Here is a 7069-nt window from a genome sequence, read left to right as displayed (position 1 = left end):
CGACTGAGCGCTCTCCAGCCTGCACTGGGCTCCAGATGCTCTGCATGCTCCGGTTTCCGCACCTGGTCCAGTTGCTACTCGTTATCCTGGGCCCCACCCCAGGAGCTCCCCTCTTGAGCAGCTGGGAGGGGATTCCTGTTACTCTCCTCTCCCAGATGGCCGCCAGTCAGGAGCCGGGCAAGAGCAAGCAGGAGCCCTAAAGCACTAGAAGCCTCTGGGAACTCAGGGCCACGGGAGCCTGGAGCCCGGAGCAAGAGTAAGAAAAAGCCACGTCCTCCAGATGGAGGATCTGAGGTTGGCAAACAGCCTGCTAGCGGTGACAAGAAGCGGTATGCAAAGACCAGACCGCAGCACTGGTGTGACCACTACAGCCTGTGAGTAGATCCGCGGGACAGGTGGGGTCACAGAGCTGAGGGGTGGCAAGTCTTGAAGTGCATGGTGTGCGGGGCCAGGTGGGGATGCTTGTGACTTAGCATGTGTGTAAATAAAGGCTTTGCCACCACCCTCCCAGGAGTTTTATCAATTCTAGGTTATGTGTCTGTCCTTCCAGGACCTCACTCTGGGGAAAAAACAAAAACAAAACAACTTTCAATTGAGCAGATACATTCCTACTTCCTGTCACTGTGGTTTCTGGAGCTGGAGAGACCAGGTGGAGTAGGAAGATATGAAGTACCTGAAATGTGGAAGTGAAAGGGTTAACTCTGGGGCAGTGACATCCTCCCAAAGATTTCCCTTTACTTGCTGTGTTTCTTGATGGCTCAAGTAAGCCCCAAATGACATATTTACAGTCACTTAGAAGGGGACGGAGATCTGCCTTTCCATGCTGCCCCTGTTTGTGATCCTCAGAAGGCTTCAACTTAAGAGGGAGAGCCTATACTATTTTTCTCAGGACCCGTGTGTGTGTGTGTGTGTGTGTGTTTCAGAGTTGGAACTTTCCAACTGAATTATTGATTGTTCTCCAATGTGATCCAGTCTTAGAAATGTCAATATCCAGCTGACTGCAACTCAGTGTCCTTAGCCCTTGCCTGACCTCCACTAGTGAAGAGCAGAGAGACTGGGCCATTTCTTATGGGGAAGAAAGGGATTGCTAGATTACAGCAGGCTGACCCTGTGAAGAGGGAGTGTGTGGTGGACTTCTGTTAACCCAGAGAAGTTAGCAGAGCTGAAAGTTGGGGATTTGGGGTCATGCCCACCCTGAAAAGTAAATCTGGAAACTCTTATTGGCAAATTGTTTTAAACAATAACTTTGGTTTTGATGATTAAAGACCATTTAAAAAGTATGTGAAAGTTTTATAGACTGTCACAGAAGTAGGCAGTAAGAATGTCGTAATCATGATTGGTTAAAAATTAAACTAAATGAGTAAGTAGAAGAAATTGATAGCTTAGTCTGAAATGTGCACTGATTACCTACCCCAGCACCAGGCACCCTATCTTCATTTGTAATGCAATTGCTGGAAACCTTCCCAGAGACATGTAACTTTAGTTATGCTCATTGTTCGCTTTTGAAATAAAAGTTTTGAGCATTTAACATAAATGTTTACTCATTGGGAGCTATTTTGGAACACAAGAATAGGTTGTATTGAGGCAAATCACAATAGCAGCAGCCAGAAATGATAGTCCTGTCCTGAGAACTTCCACACTGAATCTTCATATTCAGTTTTTAGGACACAGGTTCTGCTTTATATATCCTTCTTTACAATTTTGTTGAAATAAATACAACAGAGACTCCATCCAGCTCTTTTAGAGCTTGATTCTCATTCCCTATTGTAACAATCATATCTTTTATGTAAAACAGTTCATATTATTAAAAAAAAACACTAAAAAATTGATCCCAGTTAAATTTGAATTTATGAAATTTTTTTCACTTTTTTAGGTAGTTAAAATTTCTGACTTCAAATGCATCAAATATGTAGATATTAGGGAAAAAAGGAATTTGGGGTACATCAAAATTTGACTACAAATTATCTCTGACTTTGTCTTGGAAGATTTTTCGACTGAATGAGAGAGGAGGAAATACATCTTTGTCAGACCAAATTCTCACTTGTTCACTGAAGAATGACTGACAGTATTGCTAGGTTTTTAATGCACAGATTTTTGCTCATAGGCCTAGTTGACATGGTGTGGATCAGGTTTGGGTGAGTGGTGTGGTCTATGAAAGCTAGTGACTGTAATAAGTAATGGGGAGTGATCGAAGGTGTGCGCACCAAGTTTGCTAACTAGTGATCTCTCTCCTCTAAAGCCAATTTCTTAGTGCAACCACCCCGCCACACACAACTTTTTCAGTATATATGTACGTACATGTTGTCAGAAACAATGCTAATCAGTTTAATCTAACCACATTTGTCTCATGGAGGAGGGAAAGTTTACAGTTATTAGTTTCGTGAGTTCAAGGACAGGGAATCCAAGGCAACCTCTTAGATGGAGGCAACTTGATGAAATGCAAACCCGACTTGAGACCTGAGTTCTAGACCCTGTATTTGTCATGTGTCCTTGACAAGTTGTCATAATAATGTCAGTGTGATTTCCTCATCTGTAAAATGGGGTCAGTGTCATTGAGGACTAATGCCTAGAATTACATATCTCAATACACGCACAAGGACATTATTATCATACACTTTCTCTCAAGTCATTAAAGGAGACATAAATTCCAAATCTGAAGATGAAATCACAGACTTAAAATTTCTCACTAAGATTTCCTCTCGAAGAAAGAAGTGGGAAGGCACAGCATTATATCTCCTTTGGACTTGTCTGATCTTCAGCTGGAAGTTGTGGGTAAGGAAGACTAATGAGTATGTAGAGGTATGGATAAGTAGACGGCCTGTCTAATGCTTCAAGAATTCTGGATCGTTTCCTTGTCCTCTTCTGCTCCTTGTGCCTTTTGCTCATGCTTCTAGCACAGAAGTTTGAAGATATAACTTTTCCTCGCACATGATGTGTGTGTGTGTATGTGTGTGTGTGTGTGTGTGTGCGTTGTGTATATGTAAGAGGAATTCCCCAAATTTAAATCCGAGTGTGAGTACTTACAGCCTTGACATATGGGACAAACTTTCTTGATGGGAACCTTTACTGGATTTGAACCAAATGTGGGGATCTTGGAGGTGGGAGGGTTGCTGAGTATATGTGATTTGTTAGGAGAACACATTTCCTCTATCTCTCATTTCACACATGCTTTGTGCTGTGTTCTAATTGTATTTGTAATATGTAGTGTTTTATCCTGTGTGTGTTTGTGTGTGTGTGCAATTCCTTCTTTAACTGAGTCCGAAAATGCTAACCAGCATTTACTGATTGATCCTTATGAAATTCCTGTTATGCAGATGGTAAGTTTTAATAACTCTTTTCATATGTTTTGCTGCATGCCATTTAAATGTTTCAGTTTCTTTCCCAGTTTCTTTAGCATTAGCAATGTTTTTCCAAGAGATATTAGCCAAAGACAGTTATCTGCAGTACATAACTTACATAATGATATCATTGAAGTTTTTATTTATCAAATGGCATGCCTCTCAGATCTTTTGGACATGCATGTGTTTGTCTTTAGCTACTTTTAGACCTGACATATATTGATAACAACCTTGGTAATTAAACTGGGTCAATTTATGGTAGAATGCCTTATATTCCTCTTGATAATTTTTACAATAATATGTAGGAGTATTATTATCACTCTCATTGTGGAAAACAAGAAAATGAGGTTCAGAAAAGGTGATTAACCTGGCCAAGGACATACAATGTGTTAGGGATAACCATGATTTAGAATTTGCATTAATCTGACTCCAAAACCTATGTTTGCCTTGTAGACTTTAATGTAGAACTTAAAAAGCTGAACCTTTTAAGGTCTGAATATAATGTTACTCATGTTGTATAGATTTCCAAGGATGTTAGAGCAAGCAAATCCTGAATATGAAAACTCCATCTTTTTGTGAAAACAGAATGGTTTTAATACAAACCTGTCAAATTTCATTGCTTACACTTGTGGTAATCACACTGCTCTTATATGTCCTCTTTATCTTTAGAGTCACTGGGTGATTCATTCAACATGAGGTCATCTACAAATTTTGGAATCTAACCTTAGGGGTTAACACATTTCAGTGTTTACAATAAAATCTTATTTTAGTCCAAAATTGACTGTGAAAATCAAGTTTGGTGATCTTTTCACCTAACTTTTTACCTTTTTATAGAATTAGCTTTCTTTAGAAAACTTGAAATTATCCTTATATGTTCAAGGTTCTGAATCTAATAAAAATGCAAATACAACATAACATTTTCTTCCTGTAGAAGAAAAGAATACATATGATGTGGGGCAGGCAGACCTCCATTTAAATCTCAGATCTCCTTACTGTCTATCTCAGCACTAGGCACAATACCTGTTTTCTGCTTTGTAATGACACGTGGTCAGTAACATTGATGAAACGCCACTCGGGTCTCACCTAATTTATTAAGGCATCCAACCTGAAAGTGCTGAGCACCTCATACTTGCAAAGCAAAGTTCTGGGGAAATAAAGAGTCCACCTTGATTCCCTCCCTTGAGAGTGAGCAAACCTTACATTTCACATGATTAAGCTTTCTCCTCTTGTTCTTATATGTGTACAGAACTTCCTGAAGTTTAAAGACATTAATTTAAATCAGGTACTAATATTTGTAATAAAGCCTTATTGATTTGTTTGATTCCATCTTTGGGCTGACAAGCACTTAATTTTTGGCAACAAAGTGCTTAACCTGAGAATAAATATCATACCTCTTTGACATCCTCTTACTTCTTTTAGAAAAGATAAGTAAATATTGACTCTGAGAATGACTCATACCTCTCTTAAAAAAGGACTTTTAAAATCACAGAATTGGGTGCAAAAATACACAGAGTGTTTTACTTAGGATATCAATAATTATAAACATTTAAGGGGTGTTAACTCTGTGTCAGAAATAGCACTGACAATTTAATAAACATTATCTTATTAACTTTTAATTTTGCAGATATTTTCTGAACACCTAATTTGTTACAGGTGCTGATCTAGGAGTGCATATGAAGTGGTGTAAGTTATGAACATTCACGTGAGACAGTAGAAGATACACATCCTCTGAATGTCAAGAGCACTAGAGAAGTAAAGGTGAGGGGGGATCTTCTGGGTGGGGTGGCTGGGCAGGCTTGTGACAGAAATGGTGCTCAAATTGAGGCATGAATAGCAGGGAGACTTTAAAAGGAGAATTTTGAAATAACTATAAGCAAGTGATAGTCAAAGAAATTGCAAGAACAGATGCAGGAAGGAGAGAGCTCCCTAATCTATAACATCAGTTTGGAGTGAATATTTCATGCTTATGAGAAACTGAAAAGCTATACCAGAAAAAAATAAAATAAAAACTGTTTTGTCCCTTAGAAGTATGACTGCCCTTATTTGTTCATTTAAATCTCATTGTTGAGTTTGTTGCTTCTTTTTACTGATTTATTTCTCATATGAAGATTTCAGAGAAAAGGTCTTTTATTTGGTAAACTCCCTCTATCAAGTGACATCCCCAGCCAGGTGCTCAGATTGACAATTGTCTTTATATATCCTGAATTTACTTATGCAATTTCTGTAGCCTGTCTTAAAGTGATTCTTAACTTGTTATCTTGTACCTCTAGAAACTGTGTAGAATGCATCTGTTCTTTGGTGGGAAATGGACCAAACAGCATCTTTGCAGTGGAACCAGACTCCATGGTATGTAACCATGACTCCTGAGAAGCTCTGCTCTGCTCTGATCACATGGGTCCAATATTCCAAAGCCTGGCAAGAAACAAAGGTGAACTGTTACCACGCAAGGTTTATAAGGAAAGAACAGAGCCCAATTCAAAATGTAGGTAGGAAAAAGAAAGGGGGACGTGAATGCTCTGTAGGAAATCCTACATGAACTTTTCCATGTACATAAAAGATTTCTACAGATCTCCTGAATGTTTTTATGCAACTTTAGATCATGAGGTGCCTTTTTACTTTTCAAAATGGTTCACTTTTGAAGAATTTTGTTACATTTCTTCAGTTTTATTCTCATCACAGGCCTGAGAGAGAAAAAAGAGAGAGAGATCATCATTACCTGTATTTCATAGGAGATGAAACAGAGGAACTGCAGATTTAGGAGCATGCTTTATACATCAGTTATTGGAAGAAGAGGGACTGAGACTTGAGACCCAGCATTCCACTGATGCCTCTCAGGGTTTTGTTGTTGTTTATATGTCTGTTTTGCCATGTGCTGAGGAAGAGTTAGAGCTGTATTCTCAGTGGGTGCTTTAGCAGAAGCCTGTGCTCCTGTCCATAAGGAACCATCACAGGGAAATGTAAAGATTGGCACAGGGCTCCTGAGTTCCAGGAGAACCTAAGCAAGTTATACGTACTGGGATTTAGAACAAGATTCTTAGTCCAGTGTTCCTCTGAGTCATTTAGTAGTCTTTAAAAGATGATCTTCCAGGGTACTGATAAGACTTATTGCAAGTGAGGTACCTGTGCCCCCCACCATTTATTCATTTATGTGTTGGACTCTGATGCACCTCACTGATAATATAAATTGTAGCTGGTGTTACTGCAGCAGGTATCAGGGAAGGGAGTGCATAGAGTTCCTTTGCCCCTTCTCTAATAATAATAGGTAGGTGAAATCTAGTTTAGTCAGGAAGATGGAGCTTAAACATCAGCAGCACTAATCACAATGAGGGATGTTATGGAACTGGTCATGAGCTGGAGAATTGAAAGCAATGAGGTGCATGCTGGTGCTCTTGGGTCAGGAGCCAGCAGGAGGAATCAGATGCCAGCTCTCACACATCCTCCCTGATAACAAGCTGGATATGGCAAGCTTTGGTAATGTTGTGCAAACCACACATTGTCTCTTGATGCAAATATTATTTTATATGCTGATGCAATTATATTTAAGTTATCAGTTGTTCCCTTTGCTTTTGTTGAACCTGATGGTTGCTGGGGATTGGTGATGGGGCATGGGTTAGTTTCCTGACCAGAACCACTGCTTTATCCAGATGGGCTGAATTATAACTACACTACTAAAACTCACCACATCTTTTAAGCAGGATATCAGCATATTATTTAATATAAACTTCATAGCA

General features: G+C 39.3%; 1 long non-coding RNA gene across 1 annotated transcript; it reads left to right on the top strand.

Annotated features, from left to right (window-relative positions):
* The first annotated feature begins 242 nt into the window (after nucleotides 1–242).
* Nucleotides 243–5732, top strand: LOC124985506 (uncharacterized). Its single transcript, XR_007108871.1, has 3 exons — nucleotides 243–374; nucleotides 4992–5096; nucleotides 5609–5732. It is a non-coding gene; the product is annotated as an uncharacterized LOC124985506 (long non-coding RNA).
* The last annotated feature ends 1337 nt before the right edge of the window (nucleotides 5733–7069 follow it).

This window comes from Sciurus carolinensis, chromosome 5, assembly GCF_902686445.1.
Source record: "Sciurus carolinensis chromosome 5, mSciCar1.2, whole genome shotgun sequence".
In the NCBI taxonomy this organism is placed as follows: Eukaryota; Metazoa; Chordata; class Mammalia; order Rodentia; family Sciuridae; genus Sciurus; species Sciurus carolinensis.
This window is presented reverse-complemented; position numbering and strand designations above follow the sequence as displayed.